At 42.7% G+C, this 14,871-nt stretch overlaps 1 protein-coding gene across 1 annotated transcript in view; it reads right to left on the reverse strand.

Annotated features, from left to right (window-relative positions):
• The window catches only part of THSD7B (thrombospondin type 1 domain containing 7B), a 297,684-nt gene extending 283,147 nt beyond the window's left edge, over positions 1 to 14,537 (reverse strand). The window contains exon 1 of the mRNA XM_030241847.2: positions 14,479 to 14,537. The gene's annotated coding sequence lies outside the window, so the exon portion shown is untranslated. The remainder of the gene's footprint in view (positions 1 to 14,478) is intronic.
• Positions 14,538 to 14,871: the final 334 nt, after the last annotated feature.

Here is a 14,871-nt window from a genome sequence, read left to right on the forward strand (position 1 = left end):
GGGATGTGAGCTATGTCTGCTGGTTAGGACTCATCTTCCACAGGGATAAACAATGGAAGATATTAGACTCCATATATCTTAAGCTGCCTCATACAAGCTATGTTTTCTATCACAACTTTCTAGAGCTTTTTAAGCACATGTTCCCCCATGCCAAACCCTGTGGAAAAATGCAACATAGCCCATTCCTGTGTGCCAGATCAGAATCTGTGCTTTTCCTAGTATTGAAGGAAATACTGAAGGACTCTACACATCACTCATTATAACACAGACTTTCTGCTCTTCTCTTCACTTCTCTTTTCCAAACTGCCCTCATCCCAGACTCTCAGCTGCAGCAATTCCCAAAGCTTCCCAAACCCCTGCAGGCCCACACAGACTCCATGCAGGAGTTCAAACTCGGCTCCCAGCCTTTCAAGCACCAGACACCAATCTGCTCTGTTGTTCAGCAATCTGTGTTTCCCTCAAGGCTGAATGCAGGAAGAAAAGCTACATCCATAATCCTTGCCTGCAGAAGCAGATGCCTCAGCACCTCAAAGCACAGAGGATTACATCAAGTGCACGACTCTCTGCTGAAGAGCGAATGTACAGATAACTCAAAATATTCTGCTACAGGTTTTAGGCAGATCAAGAGCAACTGTGAAGATGGGAAGGAACCAAAAATCCCTAATATCTTCTTTTCCATTCTGGTAACTGGCCTTTTTTTTTTTTTTTTTTTGTGAACCTACTTTCTTAGTACTGCTCTACAACTGATGAATGGGAATCTATCAAAATCTTTCATACAACCATGTCAAACATAAAAAACATTGCATAAAAATGCAAAAAACCTCTTACAAATAAAACTAATTATAACTTCCTCCATTACAGCATAGTCATTCAAAACTCAGCAACATGAACCTCCATTTCATGCAAGAAAATTCTACTTGGAGAAGTCTGAATATTTCCTTCTATGCTGATGGTCCACAGACTACTGTGAAATATACACAGAACCATTTAGGTTGGAAAAGTCCTTTAATTAAATTCAAGATCAAGAATGTACAAAGTAATCAGAAATCAGTATTTGTCACCGCATCAGAATAAACATTTTATAAACATTTTTAAGATAATGACTGGAGGTTCTGTAGTCTCTAGTTCCTCAGAAAGTTTCATGTCTTTGAAGAACATAAGTCAGGTTTCACTCATTATTCTAAATCATCAGTTAGAAAGGAAACTGAAGTCTATTTTTTAATGTTCCTTTTCTTGATCTCAGAGGGGCTTATGAACGTGGCTTTAATAAAAGAATCTTGGGTTTAATCGCACATCAGATACAACTTCTCTACTTATCTCTGTAAAATTTTGAGGAATAAAGACAAAAAGAACATGGTCAAATCAAAAATAATGCTGTCACAGCAAAAATAAAAATTCTTCATGAACTGCTAAGACCTATTGCAGCTCTTGGTGCTTAAACCCAGAAGGATTTTTTCATTTATTAACACCCTGTCCTTGTTCAACAGCATACTAATGAAGTTAATCTAAAGGCTAAATTTCAATTATGAATCACAGACCCGCATCTCTGCTCCCTGATTGCCCAGATAATCTGAATTAAGCCTTTTCCTCTCCAAAGCACAATGGCTGACTGCAGATAAAAGTTCCCACACATCAAAAATATTCAGTCCAGAAAGTAAAAATCTGACAAACACCTGTTTTCACATCCATTCGATAACTCTCTGGCAAAGTAATGATTTCTAGTAACTTGACAGACTGCTCACTCACTTAAAATATGCTGCACAGGTTTGAACAATAAAAGGAACTGCAAATGTTTAAATCTCTCAGGCTTACAGCCAAGACAAAGTCTTCAGCCAGAGTAAAAAAGGGTTTCCATTTGCTAAAATAATTTAGGAGAAAATGTTTTCCTCTTGAGCAACTACAATGCATTTGTCCTGGAACAAAACCTGAGAGAGCCACCATGGAAAACCAAGATCAGGGAGAGGCCGTGCAGCTCTGGGTTATTAATATGCACGACTACAGACTGGAATGTGGAGCTTCATGACGTGCCAACGCAGCTCAAATGAGGAGCTGAAGCTGCAGAACTGGAAAAAAACAAAATATGAGTAATAACGACGACCTGGATCATTTCCTTCCAATTGCTTCTGCAAACAGAAGAGTGATGAAGCTCACAAGAACACCAAGCCCTGCCACCCCCCCATCTAAAAGACTGATAGGGAGGAAACACTGCATCTGCTTTTTAACAAGACAATAAAAGAAGCTGAAGAGGCAGCCTTTAGTTTTTAGCTGAGAGGAAAGAGCACTGAAGGACTGTTCACAAGTGGTGGGAGTCAAAGGAGCAAGAGGGAAGCAGAACAGGGAAAGCCCTGAGTCTCCACCTAGGGCAACCTGGGTCACAGAAACCAGAGCCTTCCAAACCATCTCTTGGAAGTGCCTCCACCATAAAGTGTATGTGATTTCCAGACAATACAGCAACTCTACAGTCAACTCCTCCACTTCTCATGGGGAGGGAAACCTAGAAAGAGTAAATACAGCATAACCAATCTGACCATCTCTAGGAGTAAAAACTTCAGAGATTTTCTTCCAAACCTAGGATAACACAGTGATAAACTCCTGCTTGACACACACTTATCAGCTCCTTCCCATACTCCAAGAGTCAAGCTCCCAGACAGGGAGAAGACTGTCCAGACTCTCTGCCATTCCACAGCATTAAAACACAGGTCAGCTACAGTAATCTAATTTTTCACTGACTAGTAAATGTCAAACATTCACACCCACACCATCACAGCAGCCACAGCACTACTGAAGGTTTCTACTGTCCCAAACACAAATATCAATCTCTTCAATCCTCATGTTCTTCAGGATTTAAGCACAAATAGTTAATATTCCACCTCCATCCTCAATCTACTGGTACCCCTCTTCACTGCTTTTATCCTTCCAATACATATCACCCAGTGGGAAGTTGCTAGTGCCCAGACTCTGAGACCATGAAAATAAATTCTTATCATTAAAAAACAACTTAGATATTTATTTTTTTTCACAGATTGTCATGATATTCACAAGGTTATCTGTTTTGGCAATATTGACTCCTAAAACACTGATACATACCTGGAAAATCATTTGGCAATTTCATCCTTCCCAAGCCTAAAATCTTGCCGCTTTCAAATAAATGGGTACTTTGCTTCAGTGTTTGGCTGGATCCTGTGCAAGTTTTCCTCCATGCCTTAGTCCTTAAATGAGCTGTTTCTCAGCAGCACACTCAGAGCTGGCAGCCTGAGCAGTAGGCATGGATGTATATGCTTAGCAATATGCTTGGTGGACATTGTCATTCATGGTTCTCACCAAAATACATCTTAATTGAGCAGCAGCATTACACCACAAATGAGGCAGAAAAAAAGGCCAACAATAACGACAGACCACTAGAAATAATCTGCTGCCTTCTGGGTAAACTGCTCAATGCTAAAACTTATTATCTGTAAAAGCACCTTTTGAATCACTTTTGTTTTGCCCTGTGGAATACCTTAATGTTTCCACTAGTAATAAAATTTCTGGCTTGCAATACCGCGCTGGTCTATCAGACCGCAAGAGAATGGAAGGGAAACAATGAAAACAGGGAAACACAGAAGCACTGTTATTATTAAACCTTTAAGTTACAGAGTTAATTCCAGCTAAACACTTTTATCCGCTGCACTGCTTATATGAAGTGGATGTTTTTTTCTAGAAGGAAATCTAATTTTAGAACCTCGGCATCCAACAACTCCGTGGCCATCCATATCTGCACTGACTCCACTTCTGCTACAAGTAATCTGTTAAGCAGCACATCCCCAGCTGGGGACTGTAATTAGGGTGCAAACTGCCATACAATCCCCTTGCCAGATTGATGAAGGAGACCTCTTACAAGGTGATCCAGAAGGCAGTGTTGAGATCATTAATCATTCATCCGTCGAGGGGAATACAAAAAGCTCTGCCACCAAGAGCATTACACTGCAAAAGTATCTTGACAGAACTAACTCCTAAAAAAAACTAGTGAACTTTTAATTAAAAGGTCAGGCATTAGTTACTGTATTAATTTTTGAAGTTTTAGATAAGTTCACTTCAAAAAAACCTTTATTCATATGTCAGACGGAATTTGACACTCCTCCTTTGCTACTTCCTTTTACAAGCTTGATAATGATCAGCTCAGAGGGTTTTTAGCTCTGCAAGCAGCATCCCCAGATAGTAAACAAATATAACAGCAATCTACAGTGCAAGCTTAAATACCCTGCCAGGCTGCCAATATTTCAACCTGCAACCATTTGTTTTCAGGGATTTGAATCCACAGAAAATGCAAGTATTTTCAACAATGCATAACTGCAAATATTGTTAGCACAAAAATCCAGTCTACAGGGAGAATACCAGATCTTGAACACCTGCCTGACGAGGTCTGCACAGTCCATCCTAAGCATAGAAGTTTTGGCTCTGCCAAATATCATCTGAACTTTTTTAAATACACTTACTATCATTAGATACTTCAAATATTTAAAGTTGAGTTTAAGCTTAACTCTTTCCCTTCTTCATTGTTATTTGATCCAACAGGCAAGCTCACACAACCTTGGAGAAATCATGAAACTACAGAGAGAAAAACACAAAAATCAAGAATTCTGAGGTACTCTAAAAGTGTATTGAAAGAGCTGGAAGTATGGGTTACAACTTTTTACCCATCTTTTGTATGCAACCTTATGTTTTACTTACCACATTCCATGCCAGATCCTCAGCATCAGAAGTTTCTTAGCTTCACACACATTTCACCTGAGCCCAGCCTCAGGAGAAAGGGGAGGAGGTGAACTCCTTTCCTTCCCCTCCCTTGAACTACCTGGGATTTAACAGAATTGCCTAGGAGACTTCTGCTGTTTCAGAAGCAATCAAAAACTATCCTATACGACCATCTACCAGACTAACAGAAAATACATTTTCCTGTAGAATGTGCAATAGGAAGGAAACTTAATCCAGACACATCATTGCATAGTCCAACAGGATTTGCTTACAAAATCTAAAATCTATCCCAGTGAAGGCAAGCTCCCAGAAGCTAAACAAAAAATAGTCAGCAGGCAAGTACTTTCTCTTATTTTAACTGAAAAAGCCAAATCTAAATCTTTCTCAACAGATCATCAAGAAGCATATATGAAATCAAGAGAAGACAAAGAAATCTGCCACCCGTGGCTATGAAGTTAAACAAATGTAAATACTTTAAAAGCATTCTTGTTTGAAAATTAAGATAGTTTCCCCTCAACTCTCCTCATTCCCTAGAGAAAACAGTTTTTTTTCCTAAAGGATGCAGCAAGGGATGCAAAGAAAATCAGTAAGAAAAACCCAACAACATTTTTAGCATCAAGTTCTTTTACAACAAGGACACCTTTGCAAATCTAACTGTAGATAAAACAAAGCTTTTTATTTGTTTCTTCAGCACTGAGAAGTTCTGATTTCCAAACCTTTCCTTGCATGAAAAAGCATGTAAGTAATATTCTGAATACATGAGTGAGAGAAGGAAAGCAGAAACAGCCTCATTATCATTATACAGAATCTTACAGGCAGCTGTGGAAACCCAGGCTCTTTAAAAATTATCTCCATGTTTTAAAAATGCATAATCCATTTCAACAGCAAGTTCTATCATAAATCACTGATTCCCTCAATATTTAAATTTTTCCCACATAGCCTGAACTATTGATAAGAGGTCAGCAACAGTAGGAGTATGCATAAGATAATTCATTTTTTCTGAGGCACCCCATATTTCTTAATTAGAGTCAGTAACACTAAAACACCACCTAAGAGATTGCACAACTTGCAAAGACTGGTTCAATCCTGAAGATTACAAAGGTGGGAAATCAAGTGTGGCATCATTTTCTGAAAGGCTGTGATAACAATCTCAAAGAGTTTAAATCTTTAAAAAATAAGGAAATAAGTTCACTGCACTAGACAGGCCAAGGCAATCCTGTGTGCACTGCAACATCTAATCCTGGTAATATTTCTTGCACTTTGATCCTGCTCAATGGAATAAAAAGTATTAAACACAACACACAACTGAAGCAATGCTGCAATACTTCAGAAGTTACACCCAAGTAAATTGTACATTCATCTTATTTTGGAGTAACAAACGAAAAAACCTCCCTCCCTCCCCTTTTTGAGTCTTGCTGTATCATCCTTTACTGACATTAATATTGCTCTTCTCCTTAGGCAAGCCTTGAAAGACTCTGATCCTTTATATCCTTTAAAGGGAGCAATTAATGCTGCTATTCAGAGTTTCTGACCTTTAGCTCTCAATCCCAGGAGTGTTATTCGGATTTTTCTTTTTAAGATTAGCAGAAAATTGTAACTATTTGTATCTTTCTAAAGGCAGACAGGCATTAATCCTAACCTCAAATTGGAGTTCATTTTGGAAAAGCAATTTGCAAATTTTTCACTTCCAAATGTGCTCCTCTGCAGGATCAGATGCTTCCCAAACTCTGCCCCACCAAACTGCTGCAGTTTAGGTTCTGCCTTCCAGAGGTATTTTGGCAAAACACTTTGAAAATGCTTCCAGAGAAGTTCTGCATCCCACACTGCATTCCCCCTCATCATCCTCTGCAGGAGGATGACTATTGCTATGATTATTTTCAGTGAAGCCACAGTGCCAAGTTCCATTTTCTTTATTCCTTCTAACATCACTTCCCCACTCAACCTTCCTGCCTCACATTTTTTCCCCACAGCTTCTTATTCAGCTGCCCTGTTGCTTCTTTCAGAAGTATTCATAAAGAGCATCCTAGAATCAAAACAATGTGTCTACTATTCAGTGTCTTAATCTAATCTGTATTTTAAACTGTGAGACACAGAGGTTGATTTGATGCCCTGAAAAACCAAGAACATGTCATGTTCAAAACTTCCCCACAAAGCATCTTCATTTTCTTTTCAAAGCATAATTAACATATGGTAGTCTTTTACGAGGTGTAAACACCTCATACACATATCCCAACAGAATTTATATATTTATATATATATATATATATATCCTGTCCATCCCAATCCCTCTCTCAAATTAAATTAAAAAAAAAAAAAATCTGATAATTCTAGTCCATCGATACCTTTCTGCTTTAAACCTTCCCTGATAAGAAAGTCGTTACAGCTCATCTGGAAGACTGACACACTGATATTTCTCTAGACCCAGACAAAGGGTATTCCACAGCCAAGACTCTTCCAAATAGTCAGGGGAAAAAAGTTATACCTATTTAAACAGAGAGCAAGACAGGCTCAGCTAGAGCTGCACAGGGAAGGGGCAATCAACTTGACAGTAAATGTAATTAGTGTTATAATTCCTGCCAAAATTAGACATGATAGAAGCAGATATAACAAACGAATTTGACATGATATATTACCATTGATGTTCCTAAATATATAGAGGCTTTTTGAAGGATGGAAATAGGGTTTTACAGATTTTAAAGGAAAAAAACAAATCCTGACAAACCTCCATCATGTCTGTCTCCATCCTGTTGCTCATTAAACCTCTCCTTTCTGGCTCCTACTTCATTCACAGTCAAAGTGGCACAAAACATCCTTTTTTTGCTGCAGATAACTAAAATCGAAGTTGCATCATCTCTCCTTTTCATGTCTTTTCTTCCCTCCCTGCCAATCAGAGGCTTCAAGCCCCTTGCTTTCTGAACACATTTACAGTCCAAATCCTTTCCTGAACACCAGCTCACTTGCCTGCCTCTCTTGTTCCCACTGGCACTCACCAAACATCACAGCTCCATTCCAAGCTGCCATCTTCTCTTGGCTGTCACTCACACATTCCTTTTCCCTGGTCCCAGTACCAAGTTTCAATAGAATCATAGAAACTATGATTCTATTGAAACTTGGTACTGGGACCAGGGAAAATGGATGTGTGAGTGACAACCATGTGATTTGGCTTCTCTGTTAATGAAAAAAAAAAAAATTAGAAAAAGGGAAAAAAGAAGTGCAACACACCCCACACCTCCCTTCCCAAAAGAAAAAAACTGAACTAGAATTGAATGCTTATTTTGTTTTTGCCTCTGCTAGAAATCAACACTAAAGCATTCATTTAGTCAGCCAAGTTTTATTACAGAAAAATTATGGCTTCATTTCAGGCAAAATTAACCTTTTGCTTATTTTGTTTCAATTTCCATTTTGCATCAAAGTTTCACTTAAAAATACATCGCAATGTCTAGACAAATTTTCCAAGTTCCCAAATCATCTGACTTCTGAGACCTTTCAAGAGCAATGTCCTCTCCAGGGACCAGCCCTGTGTCCTCCCCAGCTGGAAGCTCTGGGCTGCTTCATTTCCTGCACACCTGAATTTGCCACCAAAGTACTTGAGATGGAAAAAAATCTAGGCCAGGCAGGGGTATTTATGACTTTCTTTTTTTTGATGGAAAGTTTAAAAATTACTTTACTCCAAGAAATAAGTCTTTAACTGGACTTGTCTTTCTTATTGCAGCAAACACTGAGCATATTGCTGTTCATCTCCTGACAAATTACTCTCTGGGAGAATACAAATCATGTGTGCTGAGCTTCAGCAAGGCTCTGGAAGAGAGCTCTGTTTCAAGCCCCTAAAGACAAAAAGCCAGGCACAAAACAGACTCCATCCCCGTGGAGAGCCTCCCTCGCCCATAAACACCACTTTTAATCCCATTCATTAACAGTGGGATTGTGCTCACCCTTATTGTGCCACATCCTCAGGCTGCTCCTCCATCCATTACAGTTGATGTATTCTCTGTTTTATTAACAGTCATTTAATTCAATATAAATTCCTATACAGGACAGGTGATCTTTTTGACTATTTCAAAACATTTCACAAGACGGAACACAGAAAAATTTTTAAATAGCAAAACAAGACACACACACACAGATTAAAACAAAAACAAGCACAAGAAGAAATCCTATTGCATGTTTCTGTTAGGATGACTTTGTAAAATAAAGTTTGCCATGACTGTCAAGCCTCCCACCACCTAAGTTTTCTTTCCTGAATAAATACCACACACTAAAAAGTGATGCTCCATAAACTGCACCATTGCTGGAGAAAATGGCAATCACAGAGACTGCTGCTTCCTCCTTCAGCAAGGTGTATATCGTGTTTACTACAGATACATGAAATCAATTACAGAATCATAAATATCTGCAGCCTACAGCTCTCAGAAGTGCTTCAGAAGGCATATGTTAATGCCCAGGAGTCATTTCCCCCACACTGCAGTGCCCTCAGGCTTTCTGCTCTGTTCTCTGCTGACCTCAATTTTGCAATGAAAACCCAGCAATTCACTTAAAATAGGTACTTAAGCAAAGAATAATAAAAAAAAATCTATCTAAAGACTCTACCACTGGACAAAAAAATTACATTTTATATATACACACACACGAACACACACACATTTATATATCCCACAATATGCTGTGGCAACTGATCCTCTCCACAAATATCTGTTGAACACACAGCAGACAGAATTCCCCACTGCTGTCACCATGTGCTGAAACAGTGCCAATGTGAATTACAGGTTATTGTGGGAGATGGATCAGAAACAGCCACAATTATACCTAACGAGTGAAGAGATTGTTTCATTTATCTTTCTTTTGGAAGGCTATGCCAGTCTGACAGAGCCAAATGGCACCTCGGGTCTTTCTGTCCATTCCTGGCAACCCCAAGACACATAAGGAATCCCCCCTCGCTCCTAACAAGGCTGGGATCAAAAGTTTGCCACATTAAGTTATCCTACCTTCAACCTTTCCAAAATAGCCACTATTCTCTACTAGAATGACCCCTTCCTGCACAAACATTTTCTGTTTAAGCAACTGAGTCAGGAGAGTGACTATTTCTCCACTTTCTCATAGTTTTTAGGTACCTTTAAATCTTCATTTCACCTGTAAAACTCTTTTCCCTCTCTCCTGCTTTACCCTTTTTAGGTCACAATGAGATACCTCACTGCACTGTAAATGGGTTTGCACATTCTGCCTTTATCAACAGAGTCTGCACAACCAAGGGACACCAGAGCCACCACAGGGATCAGACAGCAGCAGCTCATCTTGTGTGGGCTTCCTTCCCCACTTGCCTGGGACATGCAAGTGGGGAAGGAATCACAAACACATTCTGGCCCTGCATCCCCTAACACAGCTTTTTGTTTGCTTTTTGGTGGCCTTTGAATCTCTTTCCTTGCCCATTCCATGCACTTTCTCAAAACAGCTGCCTGTTCTGTGAGTAAAGGTGGTGTAGAAAAAAAACCGATCCCCTTTTAAAGCAGTTACCTTATTTTCAGACACAAATATGAGAATTAGTTAGATGGGACTGAAAAGAAAAACTAAGATGCTTTTCCAAAAAAAAATTTGCAGAAGATTTTGCTTCAATCAGAACAAAAGCTTAACAAATAAAAATCACAATGGAAAAGAAGCACAACTAAAAGCATTCCCAAGAAAAATGATGCAGCATGTCCTTAATACTCAAGTGTTTTAACTAAATACAGCAGAAGTACAAAAGAATGCCTGAAGATGACTCAATAAGGAAGCATTCAAAGCAGAAAGAGCATTTCCAGCATGTTCTTGATAAGCTTGCCAGTCCAAAGCACAGTATTTTTTTGCTCTCTTGTTCCAAACCAGACTGCAGACAGTGGGCTCTTGTGCTTAGACACAGAAGTAAGGTAGGACAGGTCACCAGTGACTCAGAGGCTGGGTCTCTGCAGCCTCACAGAGCAAGCAGAGAAACCTGCCTTCCCTGCAGAGTTTCTGGTTCTAAATGACCCACACGGCTCTCATCCTCTGGCACAAACTTCTGAATTTTCTTTTTTTCTTCAAATAAACAGTACTTGTATTGCCTGTGGTGCTTTATCTGTTTCTCCTCCCACAGCACCCACTGCACCACCCTAGAAGCAGCTTTGGATGAGATGGGATGCCCAGCTTCCAGGAGCCTGGTAGAGCTCAGCATCCCTCAGCTCCATCCTGGTGTCACCTGGCAATCACATCCCCATTTCACACCCCACCTTCACACTTACTCTGCATTACATGATACTGGGGCAAATAACAGAAAAGATGGAATGCAATCTCAGTTAAAAAAAAAAAAAATCAATATTCTCAAAGTTCAGGTAAAGAACTGAAGCGATGTGTGGGCAAAAACTCAACAGTGTGGGAGGACTCAGAACACACAGAGAAACACACCACAACTGCACAGAGCTGGGCCACGAAGTCTGATGCCATTGTATCATAAAACTCAGTTATAACAAGGCATGACAGCCCATCCACAGCTTCTCAGCTTCTTTGGTTTAGAGAAAAAACACACAAGCTCTCAGCCCTAGGCAGCCCCAGCAGGACTTCCCATCCTCAGCCGCACCCGGCAGCACCGGAGCCTGGGAACTGCTGCCAGAACCAGACAAATTTTCATTTTCTATTACCTTAACAAACCACAGGGCAGCTCTGTTTTGTGAAAACAATGCTTTCGTCTCACCATACTGGAACAAGCCCCCCAGAATTCAATAAAGTTCCTGAAAACTGACAAGCCAGACACATAGTTTTTGAACACACTTTGAGCCAGTCCATCGAGTCAGTTTCTCTCACCTACAAAATGCCTGGAGAAGTTCCCCAAACCAGCTCTGTGTCAGGTGGCTCAAGCAGACAGGTCTCTGCTTTCCCCCAACCACAGCACTGAGCACAACCCATTAAAGCCCAGCATACACATCTAATGGGGAATAAAAAACTTACCTCCCTGAACAACAGCCTGGGGGCATTTCCATCACCTCTTTAATCTGCATCAGCATCCCTGTTGCTCAGCTTTCATAATCCACTTCAGTTAAGGTATGGGGGTGCCAGCAGCAGTGCAGGGCAGGGAAGCAAAGCAGATACAGGTACTTGTGGTGCCAGTGAAGCACTGTCAACTCATGGTAATTTATTTTTTGGTATTTTCTTATCCCACTCTTTGCTTACAGCCTACAAAGCCAGACAAGCTTAGTTGCCTTGGACACCTGGATGAAACCATTCACATCACAGCACATCTTCCACTATACCCTCCCTGCTCACCTACCAAGAGGGAGGCAAAAGCTTCCCAAGTACAACCACCAGCTGGGTTTTCCACTGCCCAGAACCACTCTTCCATGGCTACCTTTGTGCTATTATTCAGCACTGAGCTTGGCACAGGGTACCTGCAGCATCTGGGGCACTTCTCCTGCCCCAGCTCAGGCTCCTCAGGTGCTCTCCTCTGCTCCCAACCACAGGGATAGTTGCTGCTGTGCCCAAACACTAAAGGAGAAAGCGCCTAAACAGGCACAAGAGCTCAGCTCATCTGAGGGCATGTAAGACACTAAATACTAGTTAGGTAAACCAAAAAAAAAAAAAAATTCTATTAAGGAGCAAGGAGAGCCATGGGAATCCCCATTTCTCACCCAGAAACCCCAGAAGTTCTGTGCCACTGAAGGCAGCAGCCTGAGCGCCTCCGCCAGCGCAGCACGTCAGCAAACGCGCAGCATGCGATCTTATCGGCGAGGCTTTCTAGTGAACAGGCATCCCTAGAAAGCAGCCACTGCAAACACCGTTTTCCTGAATATCATTACTGATCCAGAAGTAATGAAATAGCAGATAATATGGCCCCAGGGTACAAATCAACCACCTACCCTAATGCATACAGATGGAGCTTAACAGCTCTTTTGGTCTTCCATTACCAGAGTGAAATGGGATCTTTGAAACACCATCGAGGCAAAGCAGAAGAGAAAGTTTACTAATGAATGATGTTTACTTCTGATTCTTCAGAAAATGCTTTTCAATGCTGTGATCTAAAAAAAAAAAATCCTCTGTTTTCATGTACGAAGACGACTAGACGCTGCTTCTCCTCAGAGAACCAAGACGAAAAAGCAGAGTGTACAATCTCCTGCTCTTCCCTCGTGTTGCAGAAAAGACTGCTGAGAACAGCATCTCAATAATTTTTGTAATAATTAACAATGAAAACTTTATCCAGTCCCACCAAAGCAAGCAGCAAAACCGACACAACTCACAGCAGGGTCATGCTCTCCTTGCTGATGTTCACAGCAGTAAAAGCAGCAACTTCCTCAATGCTCTAAAACCAGCTCGGCACTATGAAAGGTACAGGCAGGCACAGCATCTCCCTGCTTTCATCCTCAGGGAAATTCAGCACTTAACACCTCGAGCCTGCCCCCGCAAAGACACAAAGTTGTGCATTCTGAGCTGTTCTCAGCCCCGTGGACCAGCCGAGAACCAGCAGAGCCCGCACACCTCACACATCCTGACACAGCCCCACTTCCTTGGGAAGCATCCCTGGACTCCAGCATCTCACTTTAAGACCATCTCTTTCACCTCTGACATGCCATTACCTAAATTCCACTGGAATCTTTTCAGAAGCTAACGAGTTCACTACTTCTTTCAGTTTCCTTAAAGTTTGAAGATTTCACCAAGTTGATTTCAAGCAAGTTGAGCAGCCATGCAAGGCACCTGTGTGATACAAAGAGCAAACAGCAACTCTCTGCCATCACATCCTCTCACAGGTACTTTCAGTGGTACCCAGTTCTAACAGGTAGATTATGCCACTCACCTGCACACACAACAGACATTCCCTGTACAATTTGTTCCAAAAATTACATCCTCAGGCAATCAATTCTTTTAGTTGATTTTCTGTTTTCATTAGAGGAATTCACCAATATATTTCAATTATACAAAAAAACTGGAGGCAGTGGTCAGCAAGTACTTTTTTATGACCCTCATCTATTCTTTTAAAAGCCTTCTACAGAAACACTCAGGCAGGCACAAGAGTGGGAGGGAGAGGAGGAGGAGGAAAGGAACAGCATTACAGACTCCTCATCATATCTTCACATAAATAAAGTCCCAACTCTATACGGTTTGACCTTGAATAAATAATAAAACGCAAAACAAATACAAGGACGAGCACAAATTAAGAACGAACATTCAAAGTAATGAATGGTTAATGAAGAAGCGTATAAGCTTGTGCCTTGTTTAAAAACACTGATTGAAGAATCGACGGAGGGAAAAAGACAACCCAAACACATTGCGATGCTGCGACTGGGGGTGGGTGGGCAGGTGAAAAAGTAGGGGTTTAGAAGCGAACCTGCGCCACAGAGAGCCCAGAACCAGCCGCGATCGCGCTGCCCGCGGCAGCCGCGCTACTTTCCGCGCTGCTCGGCGGAGCGGAGTTGCGGCGGTGCCCGCACCGAGCCCGCCGGTGGCCGCGGCCGGCGCTGCCCGTGCCCATCCGAACTTCACCTGTCTCACGGGGCGCCGGCTCCGCGCCCTGCCCGCTCCTCCCGCGGCGGCAGGAGCCGGGGCGCTCCGAAGAACCGGACCAGCGCGGGGAATGCCACCAGCAGCGAGACGGGAGATCCCGGCCGGAGCGGTCCCAAAACCGCGGCAACTTCTCCCGCGCGGCGCGGCGCGACCCGGCGGGTCCGTCCGTCCATCCATCCACGCACCCGCACCCCCGCCCGCGGAGCCGAGCCCCCGGACCCACCCTCTCCCCCGGCAACGGGGCGGCCGCACCTCCTCGCATCCCGGAGCGCGGCATGAAGCCCGGCGCGGGGCGCTGCGGCGGGAGGTCTGCGGAGCCGGCGCCGCGGGCGAGCGGGGCGGGACGGGCGCGCAGTCCCCGCTCGGCCCCGCGGCGCGGAGGGGCCGCGGGCGGAGCGAAGATGGAGGAGGCGCGGCCCTGCCCCCGCCCCGCCTCGCGCGGGAGCGGCGCGCGCGGCGCCCTCTGCCGGGCGGCGCCGGGACAGGGCCGAGGGCTGAGGGCCACGGGAGCCGGGAAGTTGCTCCGGCTCGGAGCGCAGGGAGCGGGGCTTCCACGGGTGTTAAAAACGCCCTAGCGCTACAAAACTAGTCAAAGCTCAGTTTAGTTGTATGTTTACCCCGCACCGAATTCCCAACAGCGCGTTG

The sequence above is a fragment of the Serinus canaria genome, chromosome 7 (genome assembly GCF_022539315.1).
Source record: "Serinus canaria isolate serCan28SL12 chromosome 7, serCan2020, whole genome shotgun sequence".
Taxonomy (NCBI): Eukaryota; Metazoa; Chordata; class Aves; order Passeriformes; family Fringillidae; genus Serinus; species Serinus canaria.